Source organism: Corvus hawaiiensis, chromosome 2 (genome assembly GCF_020740725.1).
Source record: "Corvus hawaiiensis isolate bCorHaw1 chromosome 2, bCorHaw1.pri.cur, whole genome shotgun sequence".
Lineage (NCBI taxonomy): Eukaryota > Metazoa > Chordata > Aves > Passeriformes > Corvidae > Corvus > Corvus hawaiiensis.
This window is the reverse complement of record NC_063214.1, coordinates 83,384,351-83,396,905: the sequence shown is the minus strand read 5'-3', so window position 1 is coordinate 83,396,905 and position 12,555 is coordinate 83,384,351. Positions and strand designations below refer to the sequence as shown.

General features: G+C 43.6%; 1 long non-coding RNA gene across 1 annotated transcript; it reads right to left on the bottom strand.

Annotated features, from left to right (window-relative positions):
- Positions 1 to 288: 288 nt before the first annotated feature.
- LOC125322219 lies at positions 289 to 11,869 on the bottom strand. The gene is made up of 3 exons (XR_007201886.1): positions 11,407 to 11,869; positions 10,484 to 10,654; positions 289 to 394 (listed from the first exon to the last, which is right to left on the bottom strand). It is a non-coding gene; the product is annotated as an uncharacterized LOC125322219 (long non-coding RNA).
- Between the last annotated feature and the right edge of the window lie 686 nt (positions 11,870 to 12,555).

The following is a 12,555-nucleotide window of genomic DNA, read 5'->3' as shown; positions in this document are numbered from 1 at the left end:
TGGATCTGAAGTTTCTTTTGATGTCTGTTTTCTTTTCCACCTTTTTTTTTCACTCTGTTCTTCAAAATTCACCTACTGGTGTGATACACACATTTCATTATGTCTGAAACCACTGTGCTCATAACCTGGGAACCAAACCCTCTCAAGGGCCAAAGATCGCATCCCTCGTAGCTTCAGTTCCTAAATCCTAAATTTTGTATGGATTCTGATGGCTTGAGGGCTTGTATCTGAGAAACTGACAGATCAATTTGACATATTTTAAAGAATATTGAGTTCACACTTTTCTCTAAACCTGGATATTTTATTACCTCAGCTCTTCTTATTTGCTTTACTTAAGGAATAGTGTTGTGTCTCCAGTTTTGATTAAACGTTGTTTGTAGTCCACTCTTCTAGCCTGCAGTGGAGAAGAAAATATGTTTTCAAAGACCAAATGTCAATAATAAGTTATTACATCTGATGTAGCAAAGCTGTAGCCCATGCTATCACCATCTTTTATTCCATACAGCTTCCTGATCTATTCCATTCAAAGATCTGCTTTCTTGAAGTCTCCTCAAAAGAAATTTCATGGGATTTTTGATCAAGACAATGCAGCAATCTTTGAGTCTCAAGACAGTGAAAAATATTCTTTTTCTTTTCTCTTTACAAAAATTGCAAGCAGTTTTTTTATCCTGTTCTATGGAATAAAGGGCTGGGAGTTAAAAGGATAACATTTGATAGAATACTTCTTTATTGGAAAGTGTCTGTGAATAACCCAAGGGGTGTTGGTTGAGATTTGACTGACCCACCAATCCTTGAAAATTGTATCTTGTGCCGAAGAGGGAATTGTTGTTCTTCATCTGCATTGAGAAAGAGCAGGTTGCCACAGATCTGTCCTGCATGGGGAATGGCTGTGTCTCCTGAGGACTGCATTGAGGAGGGCCTCAGGTCCATGGGGCAGTGCTGTGTTACGTGCCCCGCAGCAGGGTGTGTGCCTGGGGCGCAGCCCTGCAGAGTGCTGAGAGCTTCTCCGAATCACTGAGCTCTCAGACTCAGGAGGAAAATGAGTGAAGGGCCACATCTCTTTGTGACATCTCACAGGACTAGATCGTGACTTTAATGCTGTTACTGTTCAGTAAACATCAACTTAAAAACATACTATGCACTGTTTTACATGGGTGTGTCTCAAGCCTGACTCCTTTACAAATGGCCTTTTTCTCCTTTAGGTGCCCCTGTAGATCTAATTTGGGCCACATCCTTCTGTAAATCCACCTTAAATCCCATTAACTTCAGAGTGTGTCCCACATGAAACAGTAGATTATTGTGAAAAATTACAGTTTTCTTTTTATTTTTCCAATACTTCTATTGCTGTTGTTTTACAGACTTTTTGTAGTCTGCTTAAGTCCCTGAAATTTTTTCAAAATTTAAGGGTGTAAGTTAATGCATCTACAACATTTCTTGTTTTCCAAGTACTACAATTTTTAAAGACATCATAGCAATAAGATCTTTGTTCCATAAAATACACTTACAATGTGTTTTTCTTAGTTCTTTACACATCTGATGTCTTAATAGGTTTTGCAAACTCTGTCACAGTCAGTGAGAAAGTAGTTTCCTTTCAATGACAGGGCATTGGCTTGTCATTTTAATGTTTTTGCCTCCACTTCTTTTTTGGGACTGATATTCAGACATATATCACCCTCTTGCAGCAGATAAATTTGTTCATTGCATGCCATTTAGCATTTTTCCTTAGGTGGACATTCTTTGGGTTTTGTGACAAAATGTCATTACAGAAAGAGATAGGAAACTTGGCATATCAGGAAATACATTTCAAAAGTAACATTTAGTTGTCTTTCAGTATACACCTGGCTAAGGTGTGAAGACCACAGCCACTGACTCTTTGGAGTTACAAGCTGTTGAGTTTTCAAACTTTCCGGAAATAATTTTGTTTAGGTGTACCCATCTATGAGAGGTAAATATGAAATATTGGCGTTTATCCACATTACTTTAAAAACAAGAAGGAATAAACCTGCCCCCATTTCCAGAATTATTTTGTGTTAGGTTAGCATTCCCCTCCTACCAAAAATTTCACAGTGTCTATGAAAAGACTTTTTGAGAACTATGCAACCTACAGTTTACAGCTATTCAGATGTTAATACACCAGGTTCTTATGTGAGTAGGTTCTGTATTTAACACCATGTTAAACTAAAGACAGCAGGTTTGCTGAGTCTGGGATATTCTCAGTATGGAGACTAAATACACTTTCTTGGCTCTGCTTCTTCAAATATGTTTGCCTCTGCTTGTCAGGTAGGCCATGTAATAAAGCAAACTGGAATTATTTACTGTGCTATTGCACTGGGGATAAAAATGGCACAAATACGTGATTTCAGTAAATAATTATTCTTCGTCTGGATCCCTGTGCAAGGTGGTCAGGGTGGCTGGAGGCTGTCTTTTGCAGGGCGTGTCTGTAGGCTGTCCTTTGCCTCAGAAGATCCAGTCTCAGCTCCTTACCACAGGCTTGCAGGCACTGGGGAATTCCTGAGTTCTACTCTGGCTTCCCAGGATTATTTATGTATTTGGCTAGGTGTCTTCTCTCTTCTGGCTGGCTTCCCTACCCCCTAGGTTTTTATTTGATGTTTCTTCTTTCCTGCCTTCCTCCTGGCCTCATAACTCTTGCATTCCTGTCTCTGCCGCAATCCAGGGGTAGAGGATGTGGCCCCCACTCAGCCACTCTCCACTTACAAGGCTCCCCAGGAAAAGTTGTGCTGTACCTCTCAACCCTTCAACAGCTCTCAGCCCACCTCACTTAAAACTTCTCCCTTATCAGTCAGACTGTCTCTGAAAACAAATTCAAACTCCCAGTCCAGGGCAAATCAGGCTGCTGAAGCCTAACGAGGGGTGAGAGCTAAAGCACAGCATTTCTTACGCAGCTGTGAGGGGCTCCCTGCCCAATATTGGGCACCGGGTAGATTGTCTTTTGAATATAAGTGTTTAATTTTAAAGATTTCACCCCATGTGACCAGGCAACTAATCTGCTTGTGAAACCTACTCAGGAAGTAATAAGGTGCCTTTCTGGATCACACCAGGGTTGTCAGAACTATGCTACATTCAGAAACACAGCAGTCTGCTCGCCCTGCTCCTACTGCCAATGCTGCAGTCCAAAACCCATTGCCAGCTGGAGTGTGGTGCCATAAAACATTTGGCACCGAGTGCCGCATGATCCTTGAAGACACTGGTTCTTGGCAGGAAAGAAGCTCTTGCCTCCTTAGAAATTGCCCCAAGGGATGGATTTTCTTTATTCACCTCTTTTTTTTTCTTTGCTTCCCCTCACTACCTCTTTCAGTAGGTTTTGTAGGTGGAATGTAAGTGTTTCAACACTTTTAAGGTACCATAAAGATGTTGATAAAATTTGTAAGGGAGAATAGTTGACCTCTCTAACAATAATATAGTCCAAGCTGCATTATGTTTCATTTATTATTTTGTAAATTATTTCATTAAATTAACTTTTCTTTAAAACCTGCTATATATAAAGATGTGTCTTTTTTCTACAGAGGCTACACTGCTTTTACTTCCCATAAGCAATTCCACCTTTTCTTTATCCTTTTGTAATTGTTGAGAAGGAGGAAAAGTGATTAATAAATAAAACATACAGTCAAATAGGAAATGTAATTTCATTCAGGTATAAGCAGAGTTAAGGAAGAGATATATGCCTCTTTCTCAGTCCTTACTCATGTGAATATCTGGGAAAATATACCCAAATGCTGCCATGTTCCCCGGTCTGCATTTGCTTTCCTAATAGATATGGGAAAAGTGTTAGACGGTTCTTGGAAGATCCAAATGATGACATTAGAAATAACGAAAAGCTGCAGTGAAATAATATCTTAGCACTGCAGCTGTGGAGTGGAAAAATACACAAACTATTGAAAAGCTGTACTGGAATCTCATTGTTCAAAACAGGGCTTTCTAGCAAAAGGTGCTACAGAGGACAAAAAGCTGGTTTTTATACTCAGAGTTGGTTAAAGTGAGTTTCCTAGGCTGATGTGCCTACAGATGATCTGAGACAAGTTTGTTCAGTAACATCAACTTCCACGGTGTGTTTGGAAAAAGTAAACAGCTTTTCCCTTAGCTGTAAAATAGCAGTTCAGGCTATTTCTTTAGAGGGAAAGGCAGATTTTTACCATCACATCCCAGTACCTATCTCTCATATTGCTACCCATGACAACTGCCAGGTGGTGTCTGTCATGGAAAAAAATACTCTTCAGCCTTCCTGATTTTTAGCAGCTGGTCTGCTTCTGGCTCCTGCTGCTGCTGCTGCTCTCCATCAGAGATTTCTCAGGCAGATTGAGAGTCAGGATTTAGTCCTGTTTATGGGTGAGGAAAACACGGAGCAATTTTAATTTCAGATTCATCCCAAAACAAAGTTAAGTTTAGTTTTAGGGTTTACTCACAGTCGTACTGAGCATTTATCAGTCCTGACCATCACTTTCTTAGAAAATAAGGATTAGAGAGAACATGGAGTTTAATTGCACTTTAAAACAGCAACATTGCAGCTCGAATCCTCAGTTGCAGTGCAATATGGAAAATTTATTAATTCCTCACAACTGGCCTGATGTTTCTGTCCTGAAGTCCCTAAACTGAGAAGGCAAAGTAGCCATCCCTCTAAATTGAAAGAGATGGCAAAGTCCCTCCTAGTTTGTCTTGGTCTGTATAACTGGTACGTAGTTTCAGATTAACAGAACTAATCTGGATATACGTACCTAACAGCCATGGTTATAAGGTAACATCACTACTGGTTTGTTAAGTTTTGTTTGGGTTTTTTTCCCCCTAAACAATAATTCATTTAATTTGCTATATAAGGAGCAGTCTATTTATTTTCCTGAAATTACTTATGCCACTGTGAAAAGTAATAGACTTTTTTTCTGAGCTCAGTCTCTAGACGTCTGAGAGCATACCTGAAAAATACCAGTGTTGCAGTGACAATGCTCTGTTTATTCAACGTTATGCACGTCTTGCCTGCCAAGATCAGAGGAGTTTCATGTCAAATTCTGGTAATGTGGTAAACTCTTTTCTCTCTAGTTTATGTTTCAGCAAAGAATTAAGCAGGATATGAACTTACAGACAGCTCAGAAAACAGATTGAAATGCTGGAGCAAGTTTGTAACTGTCCTTCATACTGTCTTTTGAGATGGATATAGATCATGTAAATCTCGCTGCAATAATTCTAGAGGCTGGCTGATTCTTGAATGCTTAATCTTTTGACCTTTATGATGTATTAATGTTTTCAACGTATTAATCTAAACTTTTAAGGAGAAGGCATCTCAAATTATGTGTGGAGAGAAAAAAAAGAAAGGAAAGAAATCTGGAACCAATAAACTTGTGGAGCTTGTAAATTCTTTCTTTCCAAGTTATTCATCCTAAAGAGGGTACAGGCCCTGCTTCTTAGAAACAAAAATGCAGACAGAGGAATGGGACACTTAATGAGCATAATATATCTGGAGGCTTCAGACTGATGGCAACCTGTGTTGAAGTATCTGCCTTTCCAATCAAATCCCTTAAATTTCTCTCCCAAAATGAAAGGTTCCTACTACAAAAAAGTCAAAATTAGTGGAAAATTAATCAAAACCTGACTGGAGGACACTGATCTTCAATGCAGGTTATGTCCATGTTAACTTTGCTGTGACTCTCATAGTTTGGGAGGTTTAGTCTATGTGGAAACCGTTTTTTTTCTGTTTTCTTTTTTTTTTTAACCATCGCCACTTCAAAAGTGGATGAAAGAACATTGCAAAAAAAAGACTTAGGAAAATCATTTAGGGGCAAAAGCCACAGAGAGGAAATTCAAAGCCACAGAATATTTTTTTGGGAAAACTGATCACATGAAAACAGGAAAGGAGATGATTAAATTGAAAATATTTGGCAGCCTTAAGTATAACAGATTCCAGTAATCATTTGCTGATGTGTTTACTGTATAAACTGCACATGAACAAGCTAAGTATATACAATATGTCAGATTTCAGGTGTGAGCCAGGTTATGTGTTCATTGCCTTACGATTCCCAGAAATGTGTGGTTTCTCATCAATGTTCCCAAAACCGTGTGGAATATGGAGACTGTAGGCTTGAGACTACAGACCTTAAAACCGGAATATTTCATCAATAAAGCAGGTAAGTTGCTGTCCTGTTCATCATTTCATGTCCTATGGGAAGTGTCATACAGCCATGAGGCCCCAGATTTCATATTGCAATCTCTCCTTCAACCTCAAAGCGGTAGAGGGAGAAGATATCGCTGCAATAAATCAGGAGGATTGTATTATCTATCAGTTGTACCAAAGGTTGACAGTTGTTCTGCATGAGTTGGGCGTCTGGGTTATCTGCAGTGCTTACCCCTTAAAGCGCAGCAAGAAAGGCAATCGGTGAACCTGACGCTGCTTTTGCTCTCTGCTCATACCCCTGAGCATAGCTATAGCTGGTTCTGTAGCATCATAGCATTTCATTGATTTTAAAATAAATTTCTATAAATTACAATGGATTTTGTTTATCTTTGTTTATCTTAAAGACCATCAAAATTAAGATAACAGGAAGGAAATACTGAAAATCCTTAGAAATGTTGGAAGACAAAAGTGCTCAAACATATTCCCAAAGAATTTATACCTTTGAGGTTAACTGTCATTGAAAGGGGGAGATTTAACCCAACTCCATGGGTCCAGTGCCTTCACACAGATAATCTGCGGATGTCAGAGGAGAAAGGCTCTATTATTTCATTAGAGGGGATCTCCATCCTTTAAGTGACAGATCACTTCCTGGGAGATGACTGAGTGCCTCTCCGGTATAGGTGGTTTTGGGTTTCCAGAGAGAAGCCCCACACAGCAAAACAGGCTCATGGCACTACATGCTTGGGAGCCCTGACTCTGTTTCTAAAGCTTCACAATTTTCCTATCAACTGTCACAGCACAGCAATTTATATGGGATCAGAACAGTGAAATGTTGACAGATGAGTAGTGCTCATTATATCCTGCTAGTCAGGGGATACCCAAACCAGGTCACCCAAGAGGTCCCTGGAAAGTGGACAGGGAAGGGACTGAGCTCTGGCTACCAGCAGGACACAGCCAGGCACTGCCCCCATCTCCTTGTCAAGAAAAAGTTTAATGTTTTTCCAATTACAATTTCAAATTTACAAATGGTAAAATTAAATCAAAGTCTAAAGGATCTAGTCACAGTGTCACTGGCAACACAGATGTTTGGGTCCATTTTAAGCCTCATGACCAGGTGATACCATCTGTGATGGGAACAGGCAGGTTCCCCTTGCATCAAGAGTTCTTTAGAGTCCCCTACAATTTGAGTCCTAAGCCTGAGACTCTATCTCTACAGAAAAGAAAAGAAAGACAGATCACAGGGATGTTGACCTGCAAAGAGAGCACCAAGCTGTTTTGTGTGGAAGGGCCAAACCCCTGCCTGGCACTGGGACAGGGGTGTGCTTCAGAGCTCACCAGCCTGAGCTTGGCACAGCACTGAAGGGCCCCAGGCAGAGAGGGCTGGGACTTAGTTACCCCTATGCTCCTTCTCCCCACGGCAGCACTTCATTTCAGCCCACAGGGAAAGCCCTTTTGGATCATGCAGGCCAATATACTAATGAGAACATTCTGACCCTATTGAGAAATGGGCAGCCATGCTAATGCAGGAGGATATATTGAATATCATCGCATACTGTCAAATCCATTGTCATAAACTTTAAATTCCAGTTATCTGTTCCTGTCAGACCAAACCAGCCTGAACTCACAGACCAACCCACTGATTGCAGACACAGTGCTATGTCTGTAAACATTTGGTTTTCTCTGAAACCAACTTGCACATCCCCTTCTATCTCCTCAAAAACCAACTCGTTCTGACCGTTGGTTATAAGGTGGAGTATGAGCACAAACTGCTTTCAATATCCATCACCAGTTTCCCACATTGGACTTTAATTCTCAAATTGTATGTTGGCAGTTGCAGTCAATAATAACTACAGAATTTTCTATTATATTAGCTGTAGCAATCTGAAACCTAATACCTCTGAAAATACAGAAAACATCATGAGTGTTATTAAAATAAATTATTTCTGAATGGAGCCCAGCAACTCTCCTCTAATTACTTTAAATTTCAGTGTATAGAAACTATGTTGAGTGACTAGTCAATTTATTTGCATGCTGGAAAAGCTCATGTTCTAGGCATGTGTTTATATGATAACAGCTTCAAACATATGCTTTTCATTTTTCCCAAATAGACAGATGATTTCTTTTTCTAGAGGCTCATGATAGATTTTCTGCTCATATGCTGCTGTTAGCACACATTTTTTTTCTTATTTATAGTTTTGTAGGAATGTACTGTTCTTGGAAGATGTCGGATTGACAGTCCTGCAAGATATTCCAACCTGCCCTGCTATTTTCCTTAATCCTGACCTGATGAAATCACCTCCTGGGGAGAGAAAGATGGTCACTCTTCATCCCCTGCTGGTACCTGGCTTCTTCACTGAAGACTGCTCACAAAACTAGCAAGCAAGACCACTTCTCGGGGTATGAAGTATGGTTTGGGCATCTACGTGGAGGAACTGGTTGAATATTGTTTTGTTTGCTAATCTGTTAATTCTATAGATGCAGAAGCCTAAAATCCAGTTTTCTTTGGCATACTAGGAATTAGAATATGTCTCAAATAATAGTTTTGCAAAGAGTTTTATAAAATTCAGTATTTTATACAGATTTCTAAAATAGAGTACCAATGTCATTGTTTTATAGAAATGTTTCCATTTCACTAAGATCTATCCCCAAAAGAAAAAAAAAGTTGATTTTCTTCTTACTTGTTTAACTCCATGTCCCTTTCACAATGATCACAATCAAACATTCAATCATGCTAGATTTAAAACCATTGGGGGCCTTTTTTTTTGTTGAAGGAAAACTGCCTCACTGACATGTGTAAAACCAAACCACAGCTTGGGGCTAGAATTTGATGGGGTGAGTCTTCATAAAATTCAACCATAGGAAGACGCAGAAATACCTTCTGGAAATAAATAGTAATTGAGTGTTCTGTTCTTTGCTAGATTTTTAAAACTCAGTCCCTGAGACAGTGTGGCCCTTGCCTTGGCGGCAGTTCAAATCAGCTGAAATAAACCTGGAGGTTTCATTTTGTCTGGCTTGCCCAAGAGACAACTCTGATCCGTATGGAAACTGAATATAAAGCATGTAGGCATGCAGTGACAAAAGGTGCCTACGGGCAGCAAAGGGCAGGAAATCAGGATGGGTCAGCTGAGTAAACATCAAAGACTCTCAAATAACCAACAGAAAAGTAAATATTCTCAAGCAAATGGGATATGCCCATAACACCATTGAGATTTCATAGAAAACATTCTTTGAAAACAGTTCTGCTGGGGTGTTTCTATTTGTCTTTCCCATTCTAGAATATTGAATTAAAATGGTCTGTTTGCTCTTAAAGTTCATAAGTTCTTGCTACTCAATCCCCACTGCAGCCTCTTGACACCTCAATTATCTCTTCAGCCACTCCTGATAGTACCACAGATGATGGCATTGCCCGTCTGGATATTTCTGATACACCCCACCATGGTACTTGCTTAGCAAAATACACACAGGTACAGAGGATAAAAGGTATTTATCTATGAAAGGACTGTGCAAGGTCTAGAAATTATTTAAAATCCACTTAAACCCCATGAGCGTAAGAAGTCATGCATTTAGGGATTATTATTGGAGAGTATTAAAGGAACATATTTCAAAGACAAACATCTCTACATGATTTCTTATTGCTTCATCTCCTGCAGAAATTAAGATGAAGGATTAACATACCCATTCATTTCAATGGTCAGACCCCTTACTTGGGCTAACCCAAGAACTTTTGCTGCTACATTCTCTCACATAGCTTCTGCTGTTCTCTGATAACAGCAAGACTGGTATGAGCTGTACATGATGTAATCACTGCTTATTAAAACCCAACCATTGGCTGGGGGAGTTTTGTATGTTAGTGTCCTTCTGGCTTAGGTGGTAGTATTTCTGGTGTGCTGCACATGGGAGCTGATCATTTTGGCTGCACGACGAACCATCCTGACAGCCGATTTAGTCAGTTAATATCTGGCGTGAGTAGTGGGATGAATGAATGCTGCTGGAGGCTAAATCTCCTTTCACAGCTGTAGCAGGAGGGAGTTGCCAAAAGCTCATGCCATAGCCTGTGATTTCAGGCTAAGGTATAACAACTTTCTGGAAGCACAGTGGGACAATAAAAGATGTGCTAAATATACAAGTCCATGGAAGGCAAATAAAACATATGAGATTTCTTTTTGCTGGTAGTGGTGGTTGGTTGGTTTTGCTTGGGAAGCAAGAACCTGACCTTGAAGCTGGTTTTTTGCACCTCCGTGTGTGCCTTCTGCTTGTTATTCTCTTTGCTGGAAAGAAAACATTGCCACTGTATAGACAAAGGAAATGGGGGGGTTTTTCTCATGTAACTGTTCCAGTGCCAGGTACCATTACATTTTGGATTACCTTTTGTGCTGTGGAGCATCTTTTTTCAATCTTATTCGTGTCTCCAAGCAGGTGTGGGTTTCCATGGGTGTTTGAGGGCAGGTAGGGCCAGCAAGCTGGGCTGCCACAGTGTCTGCTGAGCTGGCGGTGGAGGAGCCCATACACCGTGTGGGATGCTCCCGCATGGGTGCCCTTAGAAAGCATTGAAACCATAAGATAAAGGGCATTAGTGTGAAAAGGCTCGTGAATGTGGATGTATCCCAACAAAACAAGAAATACTGTAACGAAGGCTGGTTCTTCTCTTCTCCCGCTGCTTCATAGGGATGCTATCAATGGTCTAGTTTCCCTAGTCCTGGAAACTCCAGGCACCGGCACGGCCTCTCAACCTGCCGGTGCCTGGGAGCGGGGCTGAGCCCCGACAGCCGCCACCACTGCCACATCCGCGCCGCTTCTCGGCGTGGTGTGTGCAAACGCCGCCCACACACACCCCGAGCCGGGGGACACCGCGCCGGCCCCGCAGAGCCCGCCCCGAACCTCCCGGAGACTTCTTGCCCGCTGCTTCTTCCGAAGGCGCGTTCGGGACCCCGCCCGGCGGTGCCGGGAGAGCCAGGCGCCCCCAGGAGCTCCCAGCACCGCGGGTACTGCGGAGGGGGCCCCGGGGAATGCCAGGAACAGGGGGGGAGCCTCAGCCCTGTTTGTTCATGTCTCTCCTGCTGCAAGAGCTGGAGGGGGCGAGGGGCCGGGATTAACTGTGGGAGGTTGCTCGGAGGCTCCGGAGCCCAGCAGGCACATTTCACGAAGTGAGGGCACAGCGTGTGCGTGTGCCCCGCGTGTGCCTCCCGAGAGCTGACGCTGGGGCGTTCCACGAGGACTTCGCCCCTCGTTGCCTAAGTCGCCCCGGAGGAGGGGCAGCCTCCCCAAAAACCCGAGAGCGCCTTACATACCTAGTGCGGAGGACGTTTAAAGGCCGCCACGAAATGCCGAAGTGCCAAGATGACGGGCACGGGGAAACGCGACCCGAAACCCTCCGGTGCACCGGAGCGGACTCAGGGACCCATCACTCGGTGGCCCCGCGGGTGGGAGTCCAGCGTTTCGCCCGGCAGTGAAATTCAGGGCAGCAGGATGCACGGCCCGAGTGGGGCGGAGGCATCCCGCTGTTACCGCCGCGGGAGAAGCGGGAGTAGTTCGGGCGGTCCCGCTGTAGAGCCTAGGCGCTCTGGGGGAGCTCTTCCCGTGCCTGCGGGACTGCATGTCGTCGGGCTCGGGGATCGAAGCCTGGAAGCGCCAGGACGCACAACCCCTTTGTATTCTTTCGAGGGGAGCCTCTTTCAGTGCTTCCCCAGGGGGGACAAACCGGCCAAAAAAAAAAAAAAATTAAGCTCCTCGTCGCGTTGCAAAACTGCGTTCATCGGGTTTTGGGGCAAAAGCTGTCTCTGACTCTTACGTTCATTCCCCCTAACGCTGCGGAAACAGGGACTTTTCAGGCGGGCGGGAGCACCCCTAGCACACACCCCAAAGGACTTGCCAGTGAAAACCCCCTCAGCTGCGAGAGCACCTCCTCAACCCGTGTTCCCCTGGCCTCGGTGAAACGTCGATCCTTTTTAATTACACGCAACTACCCGTTTTTGTTAAAACCCCGCCGAGAAGGGTTAGGTTCCTACTGCTCGGGAAGCAGACGGCGTGTGTTGGCCGCTGAGCATCGGACCCTCCGACCAGGGCGGGGCAGTCGCTAAGTGGCACCCCTGCGGTCTCTGTAGGCATGAAGAACCTTGACACGGAGAGACGTGGGGCTGTTGCGCCAGTTTGTTACAAATCCATTAAAGGAAAGGCTCAGGGGGCAGGATCTGGACCCCTCTCCGGGACCAACAGTCCACCTGCTGTAGACACCCCAAATACCTCCGGGCACCCGCGCGGCTGCTGTGCAGAAAGCGGAGAGAGGAATGCAGGGGCCGACCCCCGACGGGAGGGCAGGGGAGGGACTCACGGGGGTGTGAGGCCGGGTGGGCCGCTGCCCCAGGCAACTACGACGCACGTCCCGTCAGGGATCGCAGGGACGTTGCCCTCTGAGCTGGGGGGCGCGGGTGGAGGGGAAA